Raw genomic sequence first — 13,083 nt, 5'->3', positions numbered from 1 at the left:
CTTCCCCAAATATTACCGAAATTTTAAAGTATTCACGTTTGTGGCATGCTAAGACTTTTCCAAAAGATAACTCGACATCTCAGTGCTCCACAGCTCATTATGATTGGACTCAACATCTCTGGTCTTTTAACCTGCCATATACCCCCACGTTTCCTACCATATTGAAATAATTGTGAAAGGTACCTAAAGGTACTGTACTATGTTTCTGATAGTTCTGTTTTTACTTTTTTACCACCTTTGTCTGGAATAGTTTTCATGAACCCTTCTGTGGGTTAACTCCTACTCATCATTCAAGATCCAGCCAAAGCATTAGAACAAGCATATCTTGTTTTCTTCCTATGTAATATCTCTTCCTCCTTCTTCCTGTCATTATCCCTTGGGGAACCACTTTTCTCTTACCTCCAGCCTGCCCTGTTTCAACTGAAGCTTACTCCTTGCTCCAACACCAAGGTTGGAAGGATGATGTTCATCCAACAACACTTTTTATTCTCTCAGTAATGTGTTTGGATTAAGAGTAGAGGTCCCTTACATCTGGCCACATGAAAAGGCCAGTCATGAGAAAGCCAACACAAACATAACGAGACCTGGCAACATTAGCAGGTGCCTGCATCAGACTATAACTGGATGTGAATGATGCCTGAAATTTTCCTTTATGCATGACAACAAGTTTCCTCTCCTTTCCCCTCCCACTTGGCCCAAATGAGATTGGTCTGAGTTTTCTGCCAGAAAGAGACCTAACTAATCAAGTGGGGTAAGCCCAGTACCTTCTTCTAGCGCTCGCCACACTCCATCACATATTTTCATTTGTCTTTTCTTACCATAGACTGAGCTCATGGAAGCCTGCAACGGTATCTCATTTTTGTGTGGCGGTGCCTGACCAGCTGTGTGTTATATTTCTGGCATTTATTAAGTATTTGCTGAACAAATGAAAGAAAGATGGATAAACTTTTTCGCTCTTTGATTAACAGCAGTATTTTCTGAATTGCTGAATGGGTTCATTTTAGTAAAAAAAAAAAAAAAAAAAAAAAACAAAACCACATTCCCATGATAACTAGCAAAAGATTATTTCTCAATCAAACCTATGATTTTTCTCTCTTTAGTGTTGTTCTTTAAAAAAATGAGTCCAACAGATTTGGCACTGTTTTCTCAGTAGAATATAAGCGTCATTTTTAAAACTTCAGTCGACAGACCCCATTTCGGTTGTTCGAAGACAGTGAACAATTTAATAGAGAGAGAAGTGAGGTTGAGGAGGGAATCGAGGTCCGGATCAGGGAGGGGCTCAATTTCTATGCTAAGCAGTTTGGATGTTATGGTGGAGGCAATTTGGGGCCGCCGAGGAGCAACCGTGCAAAATTCGCCTTTTAGAAAGATCATCTCGGCAGGTTCAGGATGTGGGGAAAGAGCCAAGAGACCTGATCTAGAGAACACACAGAGTCCCACTGAATGTACTTGTCAAGCCAGAGCAGTGGCAGCGACACCAGGGAGAAGTGGAGGCCGGAATTAGGGGCCAGATGTGAGGAGCAGGAAGAGAGACCAAAGGCGATCCCAGATTTCTGGCTTCGGTGGTGGCTGGATTCAAAAAAGGCCAATAAGGGGCGCCTGGGTGGCGCAGTCGGTTAAGCGTCCGACTTCAGCCAGGTCACGATCTGGCGCTCCGTGAGTTCGAGCCCCGCGTCGGGCTCTGGGCTGATGGCTCGGAGCCTGGAGCCTGTTTCCGATTCTGTGTCTCCCTCTCTCTCTGCCCCTCCCCGTTCATGCTCTGTCTCTCTCTGTCCCAAAAATAAATAAACGTTGAAAAAAAAATTAAAAAAAAAAAAAGGCCAATAAGACAAGTGGACCTGGAAAAGAAACCAAGTCAATTTGGAACATAATCAGTTTTTGTTTTTTGTTTTTTTTTTAACAAAGGCAAGCGTTTTTCAAAAAATATCTGTGGGCTTTTGTGATCTTTGCCTTTTCTGCCAGGAGCATTGCTGGAGCAGGCGTCCTGTCTGCCCAGCCTCACCCTGTCTTCCCCCTGCCCCCCCCCACCAAGTCAGGGGTCACCTGGCTCCCCTGGGCTTCCTGCACTCCTCTGAGCAGGACGCACCTTCGCAAAGTTCTCGAAGTTTCCCCTATGTCCAAGCTCTAAGGAAGCTCTTACTTGGCGTACGTGGATCATAAAATTTGGGCGTGGGAAACCACATTCCATTTCCAGGTATTCTCAAATTTAAAAGAAGTTGAAAGAATATCAAAAAGTGTTTTATTTATGAGGCTCAACACCAAAACGTCCTCATTCCCACTGAGTATCTCTCATGCTGGCATTCTCCCTCTCCTGTTTGGCCCCAGCCCCTCAGGACCTGGTGCGACACTACAGACAAGTGAAAAGTGCTTGTCCCACGAGGGTGGCAGGGGCTGGGGGGAACCCCGGAGTGCACCTGCTTGCTTGCAGCCGATTTCTTCCCCTTTCGCCAATAGATGTCCCTGCAGCAAATGAAAGAATTTTGAAAAGAGTCCAGGGGTGTAATTAAGTGAGACAATACAGATGCCAGGACTTAAACACTGCCAGTTTTATGTAATTTAATTAATACGGTGGAGAGGGGGGAAATGCTTGTCTGTGCAGGATTTCGTGAAGTGAGGAGTGGCTGATAGAAAGGCCTGAATCTGACAGAACCTGCAGAAGAAGGAGCTGTTCCATCGATGGCTCTATTGGATCAGAAAGGACAACCACATCCAGAGTCCTGTTTATTATTTTATGTGTGACATTTCACGAGTCCGTGTAAGGTGATTATCTGTGGAAATTCCAACAGCGTGCCATTGTGACTTACAGGTGTACCTGCCTCTCCACACAACCTTCCAGGCCGTCTATTCCTTATGCCACCTGCTCCCTTTGCCGGCCGACTGGACGCCGCGAGGGGGCCTCTCCCTACACATGGGGAGGCCGGAGGAAATTGTGAACCGGAAGAATGATCTTCTCGCTTAAAATCTCCAATACGTCCATATTGTTATTCCTAGCTTTTACTTAATCTTTTATTCAGCCAGGACATTTTGATAAATATACATCCCATCTTCCTCAGAGAGGTAGTGGAGAGGGCTTTTGGTGCAGACTCCAAATCAATTTTGGTAATAACTGTGGCTACCGCTCACGGCTCCCTGGATGAAAATCAAGGAACGTGCAAAGAGGAAGAAAGTCTGCAATCAGCCAAACACTCGGATAGGACCCTGATGTGTCAGGGGGTTCCTGATTACAGCTTATGGGTTTCGAAGGAGGGAAGACAATTGGGAATTTCAGAGTTTGGGGCTCTACACTTGTCTCTGTTTATTTATTTATTTATTTATTTTTTAATTTTTTTTTCAACGTTTATTTATTTTTGGGACAGAGAGAGAGCATGAACGGGGGAGGGGCAGAGAGAGAGGGAGACACAGAATCGGAAACAGGCTCCAGGCTCTGAGCCATCAGCCCAGAGCCTGACGCGGGGCTCGAACCCATGGACCGCGAGATCGTGACCTGGCTGAAGTCGGACGCTTAACCGATTGCGCCACCCAGGCGCCCCTCACTTGTCTCTGTTTAAAATGCTTCCTCGTTTTGTCTTTATACTTCGTGGTTCGTTCCAAAACTTCCGCCTATAGCACGCGCTCAAGGCCATGTTCTGTGAATGAAAAGACAAGATGATCAATAAAAACCAAGAGAAATGGGAGGCTACTGAGCTTATAGGGCCGCCGTCCCTTCTATGGTGTCGGCCATGTTTCTGCACTCTGGACACACCATCCTGAGATCACTTCCGTTGGCCACCTGTCTGGTTTCATCGAATACCTTCATAGTTAAATGCTATGGTCAGATTCATGGATCTTGTTCAACTACAGATTCAATAGAACCAAGATAAACTATTGGGGAGATGGGTCAGTTCTGGATAGTCCAATATACGGGGGCCAAAGCATTCAAGTGTAATTACATTAAAGCATTTCCCTCTATTTTAATTAAGGGTGTCTTAAAAATGCGCCCTTTGACCAGGTTCCGTGTGCGGAAAGTGTCAGAAAAGTTAATCACCTGGGAGGGGCAATGACCAAGCTCCGAGCAAAGCGCACTGGGTGTTGTCTCCTCTAAGCAGCTGATTTATCCACTGCTGAGGAGTAAATCCTGTGGCTTCACAGTTCTGTGCATCAGGACTCAGGCAGGGCCCAGCCTGGTGTTTCTGCTGCTCTGCGAGATTCTGGCTGGGATCACAGAACTGCAGTCCCTGGGCTTCCCATGTGTCACCTCGTGGGTGGGGTGGGGGCAGGCTGGCTGCGGGATCCCAGCAGAGGGCTCTGGGAGGAGCTCCAGGAGAGGCTTCGGATGGTGGCCCAGCTGTGAACGCTACACAGCATCTTTCCAGGGCGTTCTCTCCGCCTGGACAGATTCGAGGGGAGGAAAGTCGACCCTCCTTCACGATCAGAGGAGGGGCAAGAATTCGCAGCCGTCTACCGGCCAGCAGACTCCCTCCCCTGGCCACAAATGATTTACATGGTCTGATGTGCAAAATACACTGACGCCTCCCAGGACCCCATAACTGCCACCCCGTGACGGCGTCAGGCTCTGGTGCAAAGAGCACGATCTTGTCATCTGTGTCCAGACAGGGGTCAGTAAGACTTCTCCCACAGGGCTCCCCAGGTAGGGAGACCCGTGATTACAAAGACAAGTCGGAGGGAAGACACAGAACGCGTAGGGAGGCCGGAACAGAATCACAGTAATAGACATTCCAAATCAGAAAGAGGGAAAGGGACAGTACGTACAGTGATTCTGAAATCCACCGACGCACATCTTCAGATTCCCTTAGCTCGCTGAGAAGGGCCTCGATCGTCTCACGGGGAGTATTTCTTCTCAGCATTTGGCTTCTCCCTTTGAACCACGGGTTTCACCCTCTGAATGACCCTTCCTTTTATAGGAAATGTTCTCTGCTTGCAACGGAGTAGCCTTCTGACTGCCCTCAGAATACGAGGGGAAAAGGGCACCTCTTTCCAGTTTGCATTTGGTCCCCTTTGGCTCAAACTGATACAGCTTCCTAAACTATTCAGTGGGATTCCAGTGTATAAAGTCATTAACTCAATCCATTGGCCAAACATTGAGCCCACATGGTTGTTTGTTTGTTTATTTGTTTTGAGACTGAGCACTCTATCGTGGGTTGTGAGTTGGGAGCTGTGGGGAAAAGCCCTTAAGTTTCTTAGGAGAAATTTGTCCAGCTCCGGAGGAGAAACAAGCACCTCTTAAAATTTTTTGAGATCTTAACATCAGGTTCCATGTTCACGTCTTTGACCTGCCTTTAACCTGCAGGCCGTGGGTTCCTGGCAGCACATGTCTTTGATCTTTGCCTGAGTCACTGTTCATCTTGGGAAACATTTGCCCACTGGACAAGTTAGAAATAACAATTACCTTGGGGCACCTGGGTGGCTCGGTCAGTTATGCATCCGACTCTTGATTTCAGTTCAGGTCATGATCTCACGGAGCATGAGATCGAGCCCACCCCCCCCCCACTCCCCCCCTCCCCTGCCATCAGGCTCCGCACTGAGTGTGGAGTTTGCTTTGGATTCTCTCTCCCCACCTCTCTCTGCCTCTACCCTGCTCATGTTCTCTCTCTCTCTTTCTCTTAAAATAAATAAATAAATATATATTTTTTTTTAAAAAATGACAAATAATTTTATTTTCCAACCTAGCAAGACTGTAGATGGAATATTTCTCTTGAGTTCTGCTTAAAAACCAGTTTCTTTCCAAATCCTTCTTTCCCCGCACATTATCACTGAGAGCTAAATGGAGCCCGCCATTACCTCCAAACTTCTGCCCAGACCTCTCACGTTCTACCTCCTGTTTCTGCAAACACCAGTTTGCAGAAAGTTCTGCAACCCAGAGCACAGGCCACAACTTTTCCAGGCTTCAGTGGATATCTTCTCATGGCCTTTTCAGTCTGCACCAAACTTTTCAAGACCCTGTAGGTTGCTACCAATGCCATCTGTTCTGGGTTTTTTTTACTAATATTAGAATCTGTTTCGATTCTTCTATTGATGTTTGACAAAAGACTTCAAAACACAGTTGCTTATACAATAACAATGTATTGAACTGCCATTCTTTGTGAGACCAAAGAGTTCTGCTTTCCCTAGTGTCCTAGGGAGTGCTGGAATGACTGAAGTTTCCAGAATGTCTTCCCTCATGTGGCTGGCAATTGACATTGATCACTGGTTTCAGTTCCTCGAGGGGCTGGGGGCTGGGGCTGTGGCAGTCTTCCCGGAGGGCTATGCCCTGGGGCAGCTTGAGCTTCGTGGTGCCGTGGGGGCTGGGTTCCAGTAAGGAACATTCTAGAAGGTGGGAACAGTTGGAACATTCTAGATCTCCTAAGGCTCAGCCTCGGAACCTATGAAACATCTCTCCCACCACATTTTCTTGATCAGAACAGGTTGAGGGCAGCCTGAGATCAAAGGTGTTAAACTAGATTCCATCTTTTAGCGCAGAACTGACAAGGTCAACTTACAAAACGTAGGCACAATGGAAGATATGGCACAGCCATCTTCTGTAACAAGCGGGGATGCTGGGAGGGGGTGATGCATTCGACACGTGAGAAGACGTGAGCTTTGGGGGGCAAAGTGCTGTGGGCTGAATTGTGTTTCTCCCCAAATTCAGAACCTTCAGTAACTCAGAATGTGGCCTTATTTGTGGACAGACTCATCGCAGATACAACTAGCTAAGATGAGGTCACAGAGCGTAGAGCGGACTTTGTCCTTATAAAAAGGGGAAATTCGGACAGAGACATGCACACAGGGAGAATGCCGTGTTCAGAAGAAGACCGACATCAGGGTGGAGAAGCCCACGTCAAGGGATGCCAAAGATCTCCAGGGATGGTAAGATCTCCTTACCCCGGAAGGTAAGAGGCAGGCCTGGGACAGATTCTCCCTCCCAGCCTCAGAAGGGACCGGCCAGCTCTCACCTTGCTCTTGGACTTCGGGCAGCCAGAACTGTGGGAATAAACTTCTATTTAAGCCACCCAGTCTGTCACGCTTTTCCTGGCTGCCACGGAAACTGACAGAAGCGGCCACGGACCCCTTGTCGCGCACCTATCCTGGTAGGTAAAACGAGAAGTAGCAAGGTTTCCTGCAGTTGGAATCCTTTGAATTCTTTGAGGATCAGGCCAGAAGTAGCAGTTTTTGCATGGAAAGGCAAACACTGAAATACTTTCTTTTCTGAGGCAGTTTCTGCCACTTTTTATTCCAGGCTTTCATGTAGTGTTATCAGGAACCAAGTGTGTGTGTGTGTGTGTGTGTGTGTGTGTGTGTGTGTGTGTTTTCCTTCCAGATTACAAAACATCACCATTCTCCATGACCTACAGTGGAAAGGCTTTTTTCCTTGGAACTCCTGGTATTTCTGTTTTCATCCAGTAGACAGAGAGACTAGGAATCAGATGTCACCTACCTCTTCCAGGCAGGAAACTCCAGAAAGCCGGCATTAGCCAAGCAGAGGCCGTTCCCACCCAGTCTCTAGGTACACAGACAACCGTGGTCGCTGTCCGTTCTGCAAAGAACGGGAAATTCTGGACCTTTTGGTTCCAGTTTCCCAGGTAGGTGCTTTGCTCGTTCACCAAGGAAGGTATGACAATGCTGCCCAACACCAGGGCAGCCGCCCAAACTCCAGTGTAGTTGCTGGGATACACATGAGGGATGACGAAGATTGATCTGTCTACAGAGGATTGAAATGTGAGCATCTGCTCTAATGGCACTAAAAAGAATTAGACTCATCAACTATAGTGATTCATAACGATGGCTGTGTTTGCTCTTAGAATATTAAGGGAATCAACCATCCACTTAATTGCCAAAAAGGATTTTCTTTCTTTTTTCTTTGTACCGTGCAACATCTCTCTCTCTCTCTCTCATTCTCTCAATATATAGATTTTTATAAAATAGATATATCCCCAAATGGGCTCGCTGGCCCAAATATAAATGCAGCAAAGAAAAATTAAAATGAGCTAATATCTTTGATTAATGCTAGTTTCTACGTCTGAACTTGGGAGCATAAATATCCCTTTATAAGTAATACTGTCTGCAAATAAGATCAAATTAAATTTCAAGGCACTTTGTTAATGAAAAGTATCGATTTTTATAGCATTTGGGTGAAACCATTGCCAATTTGCAATCTATTTGATCTCCCTTTTCGCAAGCGGTGCCTTGCCCTTGAACACACAGATGTCCTTCTCTTTCTCCTCCACTGGCTTCTCTCCTCCTCCTCCTCTTCCTCCTGTCCAAGCCGTGGGCCTCTTCTCTTTTCTCTTTACGTTCTCCTCCTTGCTGATCTAATTCATCCCTACAACGTCAGTCGTCCCTTCCAGGCAGACAACTCCTAAATCATTAAGGAGAATGAGTCGAGGCATTGCGTTCCCAAGTCCTTGCCCAGATAACCGACCCTTTCCAATCAGTCTGCTTCCAGAGTGCTTCTGTTCCAACAGCTTTAAGCGTCCCCTCCACATTTGCAAACTTCACCATTTTTAACGGAGCACAAGATCCCGGGGTCGTCCTTCCTGAATCCTCCTTCTGACTCATATGCTTTCTTATCAGAACACATTCACTGCTCGATGCTCATACAGACTGGCCCTGCTCTGTTCCGGGCGGGAGAGTTCAGTGACTGGATGTGATATTTGGAGAGGGTGCATGAGGTGAGGCCAGGTGAAGAAGGTAGCTGGGGGGGGGGGAAGCAGACATAGCCCACCCAGTATATATGACCCATCGAATCCACTCTAACAATTACTGGGGTGGCACATACCTCTGAAAGATCACGCTTCACTGTCCAGTTAAATGCTAATCATACACCAGCACGTGACCTCTCATGTTTTCTTGAAAATTCCCATTTAAATCTAGTGTTCCTACTTTGCTTCTGTAGGTTTATATTTGGTCTTTCCAGCTAGATTATAACTCCCTAAAGATAAGACGAGATCTAACACCCTTAAGAGGGTCTCCATCTGTGGGACCAGCGAAACAATAAAGATTCACCCAGAAGATACTCTAAACAGTTTCTGCTTTGATTCCATCAACCACTAGAACCTCTTAATTGATTTGCAATCATAACCAAAACAGAAATAGGACCTCAGACCAACGAGTAATGGAGGCAAGCAAAAAAGAATGAACTGGGAAGACAATCATTTGCAGCTTTTGAACCCAGTGGTTAAAGGAGTGTTCTGAAACCAGGAAACTTCTTTATGGTCAGAACAGAAAAACAAAATGTCCAGAAATAGCTCAGAATCTCCCCCTTGAGGTCCCCCGTAAGGAAATGCCCTTGGCCACATGTGACAAAAATATTGATTTACCCTCATTCCTCCTGAGCAGAACATGATTTCTAAAGAAAGCACCTTCAAAAATGGTAATTTTTATTTGAAAATAAAGTATAGAGTAACTCGCTTGACAAATAGCGGTGCCCTTGAGTGCAGGGCAGGTGATGTCCAGAAACAAAGAAACAAAAAAGTTATTAATCAGCTCCAAACAGAGACTGCGGTGGCCTGTGAAAAGCCTTCCTACAGAGATCATTGTACTAAGTTACAACTTGCATTGCCTTCCCAGAGGAAAGGAAGCCTTTGAAAAAGTAGAGGTGAAAGTGAATTTCACCTTGTCTACATACTTGCTTTTTCCATCCCACACATAGATGGGGTGGTCAGTTTAGCAAAAGGAGTTATAGTGTCAGCATAATAATAGCCTAGTAGAAATTAATTATTGTTGGTCTACTTTGGTCGAATAATAAGAGACAGGAGCCCAGGAGGTGAAAAGTGACTACAGCCAGAGCCTTTTCGAGAAAACAGACGAAACGGGAGCGAACCAATAGGTGGTAACCAAACCAAAGTCGCTGGGTGGTTTCTACACCAGATGGCCCTCCTGCTTCTTCTGTCTCTGCTCTGCTGGTGTCCTTGAATCCCGGACGGACCCGGCCAGTCTGGGCCTTGGGAGCGACGCCTCTAACACCTGGCTCCGCACAGATATTTTGAATGCAGCTGCTGACACTTTGGAGGTCGTTTTCTGTTTTCGTTCCTCAAGACCGTGAAAGATCGCTGAATAATTATGCAATGAACATGTACAACCTGGCTCTTTAAAAAAAAAAATTTTTACTCTGACCATTTGTCGGGCTGAAATTCCCTTTGTGGGCCCTGCAACAACCTGGAGAGGTCACTCCCTGTCCCAGAGGCTCGCTGCGTATCACAGAAGCCTGCCTGGAGGCGAACCCCACAGACTGGCCTGTCCGCGGCCTGAGGCCAGGGGACTGGATCTTCCCTTTTAAGGGTCATAAAAGCACGTTTGGGGACCCAGGCGGTTTTGACGCATAAATCCCTAGCACTGAAAGTTCAATCTTAGCCTCTTGACTCTGGAGTCGTATCCGGCCGTCTGCCACTGCCGATATTTCCAGTATAACAGAGGATGGGAGCGAGGGGGAAAGGAAGGGAGGGCAAGTGAGTTCGCACATATGAACAAATTGGGTTTCTACTTACATCGTGATGCTTTCCCCTCAGGGGCTAATGACTCTAACAACCAAAGACCATGCCCAGAGACCGAAACCACCGCACCAGCAGATCGTGAAATCGTCCCTGGAAACAACCAATACTGGAGTCCATTCGATGCCAGCCCTCCGTGTTGTTCGAATCCCTGCTCTCGAAAAAAGGAACCCACCACATCGCAGGCCACTCCCACCCAAGACAATAACCTGGCCTTCTAAAAATAGTCTTCTTACTGGAAACAAAATCCCGCCCCCCCCCCTTCAAATTTCACTCCTCTGTAAGATGGGAATAAATTCTTCACGAGAACCTACAACTTTCATGAAAACACAAAAGTAAATTTGGTGAGACGCAAACGAGTCAATGGCTAAAATAAATAAACTCAAAAACGTGCTGTTTTAACTGGAAATACCGTTTGCAAGATACCTGAATAGCTCCTAATGAAGATTTGTAATTTTTTAATGGACTGGTGTCAGAAACAAAGGCGGGCGAAGGACACGTGTCACATCACGCGTGTTTTATAGGAGACTTAAATGGCCCTGCTCATGGACCAGACCCACAAATTTAGGAACAAACGATGAGGCTATTTTGATGTCTCTCACAGAAGGCTTATCAGCCAGTCCCTGTAATTTCTATTACTTTCCGTGATTTACATATTCGAATAATATTGTTTCAAACCTTGAAATTCACCTGAAAACGTGCTGTTCGTCCCGACTCCTTTAAAGGGTCTATCTTTGCTCTCCTGGCCATGAACGCTCCCACTCAGAAGGGGCAAAGGAAAGGCTCTATAAAGATGTACCCAAGGGTCCCCACCACCAATACAAATCCCCACAAAAACCACCTGGAAAGGGAATAAAGACAAGACGTAGGGTCTCGCAAATTTCTTTTATTCCAGCTGTCTAATTTTCATTAGTTCGGCCCAAGATTTCAGCTAAGTGTTGTCCCTTTATGGCCACTGCACATTTTCAAAGCCCCGTGGAAATATGATCTGAATGAACTCTTACTGCCCTCCTTCTAAGAACATCCTGCGCTTAAGGATTCAGTCCTTTAAATATTTCCTGAAGAGCGTCACAGAGGTTTACAGCGAAGAAGTCAGAAACAGGCTTGTAAACCAGGAGGTTACTGGAAGCCGGTATTCCCAGTGTGGCCCCTGGACCAGCAGAAGCTGGATGCATGAGAGGCGTCGAATTGGAATAAACCACTCTAGACGGCTGCAGTCAGCACCTGGGGGGGAGCCCCGCTGCCAGAGCTTCACCAGACCCCCTGCCCCCAAGACACTGATGCACCCTGCACTGGGCCACAGGCAAACTGCAAAAGGACTTTCAAACGAAGAGGCCGGACCAGCCTTTCCCCAAAAGGCAAGAGTCATGAAACTCACAAAATCACAAATGGAATTTGCATCGGAGCCAGCCGGCTCCAATTGAAATTTGCAAACCTCACGGCCAATTTCTGGGCTTTCAATTTAAATTCTCAGTCTTAACTTTATGATAACAAAGCTTGCTGTCGTGAGACTAATAGGATGTCGTTAACTGCCCTCCGTGACAGTATTTCACCCAGGCTTGATGGGGCAATTTGAAAACATCATTAAAGAGACAAGTTGCACCAAGAGGGTTGGCAAAAGTGCGATTATCTTTGGAGATTAAATCCCCAAACACTGCGCGGCTTCTAAATGTGTGTTTCTTATTGATTTACAAGTCCTGACTAATGGTGGAGTTTCCCAAATACTGTTTTCAGATCCGCCGTTGTGTGTGTGTGTTTCCAGGCACAATTTGTAAAGTGTTTTCAAAGTATCTCAAAATCTTGGGCGTTCTTAAAAACCATGGTGGGATTCAGTCCTCTTCCAAAATGAATACAGCTCTTTTCCGTACTCACTTTGACACAAACTAATTGAGACAAAGTAATAGCAGAAGGAAAAGAAGACAGAGGAGGAAAGGAGGAGAGACAGAGTAGGAGAAAAGCCAAGAAGGAAGGAGTCTAGAAAGTAAGAGTGCCAAGAAGGTCAAACGCACCTGAATTCCCGGAGTTTAGAGAAAAGCGCTGTGTCTTGTTTTCACAGCTTCCACACTGAGAGCTAGTTGAATACATTAGTGGTAAATGAGTAACACAGCAAGCGTTCAAAATTGGAGTCCTCCTACCCATGCTGTTCTCGAATCTGCTTTTGCTTTTCAATACATGTCAGAGACATCCTTTAAGGCGGGAACTGTGTATCCACATTATCATTTTTAATTGTTACACTGTGCTCCATTTTCCGTAGGAGGCATGGACGCCCTCATTTATTTTCTAAAATCTGTAAGTGTTTTGTTGATGTAAACCACACTGCACCACTGTGCCCGGCTACTTTGATGTACCTCTGCGCTGTCCTTGGGGAATGTCACCAGAAATTTGACCTCGGGGTCAAGTGATAGGTTACCTTTCAATTTCGATGCATGTTACCCAGCATCTTTTCAGGAAGGCATGTGATGTCTGCTCCTTCCAAGAGTAGAAAAACAAACACATTCTTCTGAAGAGTTACATTTGGTTCAGTCAGTGTTGTAAATTTTTAGCCATTGAATGAGCAAAATCATCTCCTTTCTTGTTTTTGAAACGATTCCGAATGAGAGTAGAAGATATTTTTCACCCG

At 46.0% G+C, this 13,083-nt stretch overlaps 1 long non-coding RNA gene across 1 annotated transcript; it reads left to right on the top strand.

The window, feature by feature from the left end:
- Positions 1–6,345: 6,345 nt before the first annotated feature.
- Positions 6,346–12,120, top strand: LOC123385606. Its single transcript, XR_006598475.1, has 2 exons — positions 6,346–7,064; positions 10,482–12,120. It is a non-coding gene; the product is annotated as an uncharacterized LOC123385606 (long non-coding RNA).
- The last annotated feature ends 963 nt before the right edge of the window (positions 12,121–13,083 follow it).

The sequence above is a fragment of the Felis catus genome, chromosome B2 (genome assembly GCF_018350175.1).
Source record: "Felis catus isolate Fca126 chromosome B2, F.catus_Fca126_mat1.0, whole genome shotgun sequence".
In the NCBI taxonomy this organism is placed as follows: Eukaryota; Metazoa; Chordata; class Mammalia; order Carnivora; family Felidae; genus Felis; species Felis catus.
Note: the sequence above shows the minus strand (reverse complement) of the source record. Positions and strands in the feature narration are given on the sequence as shown.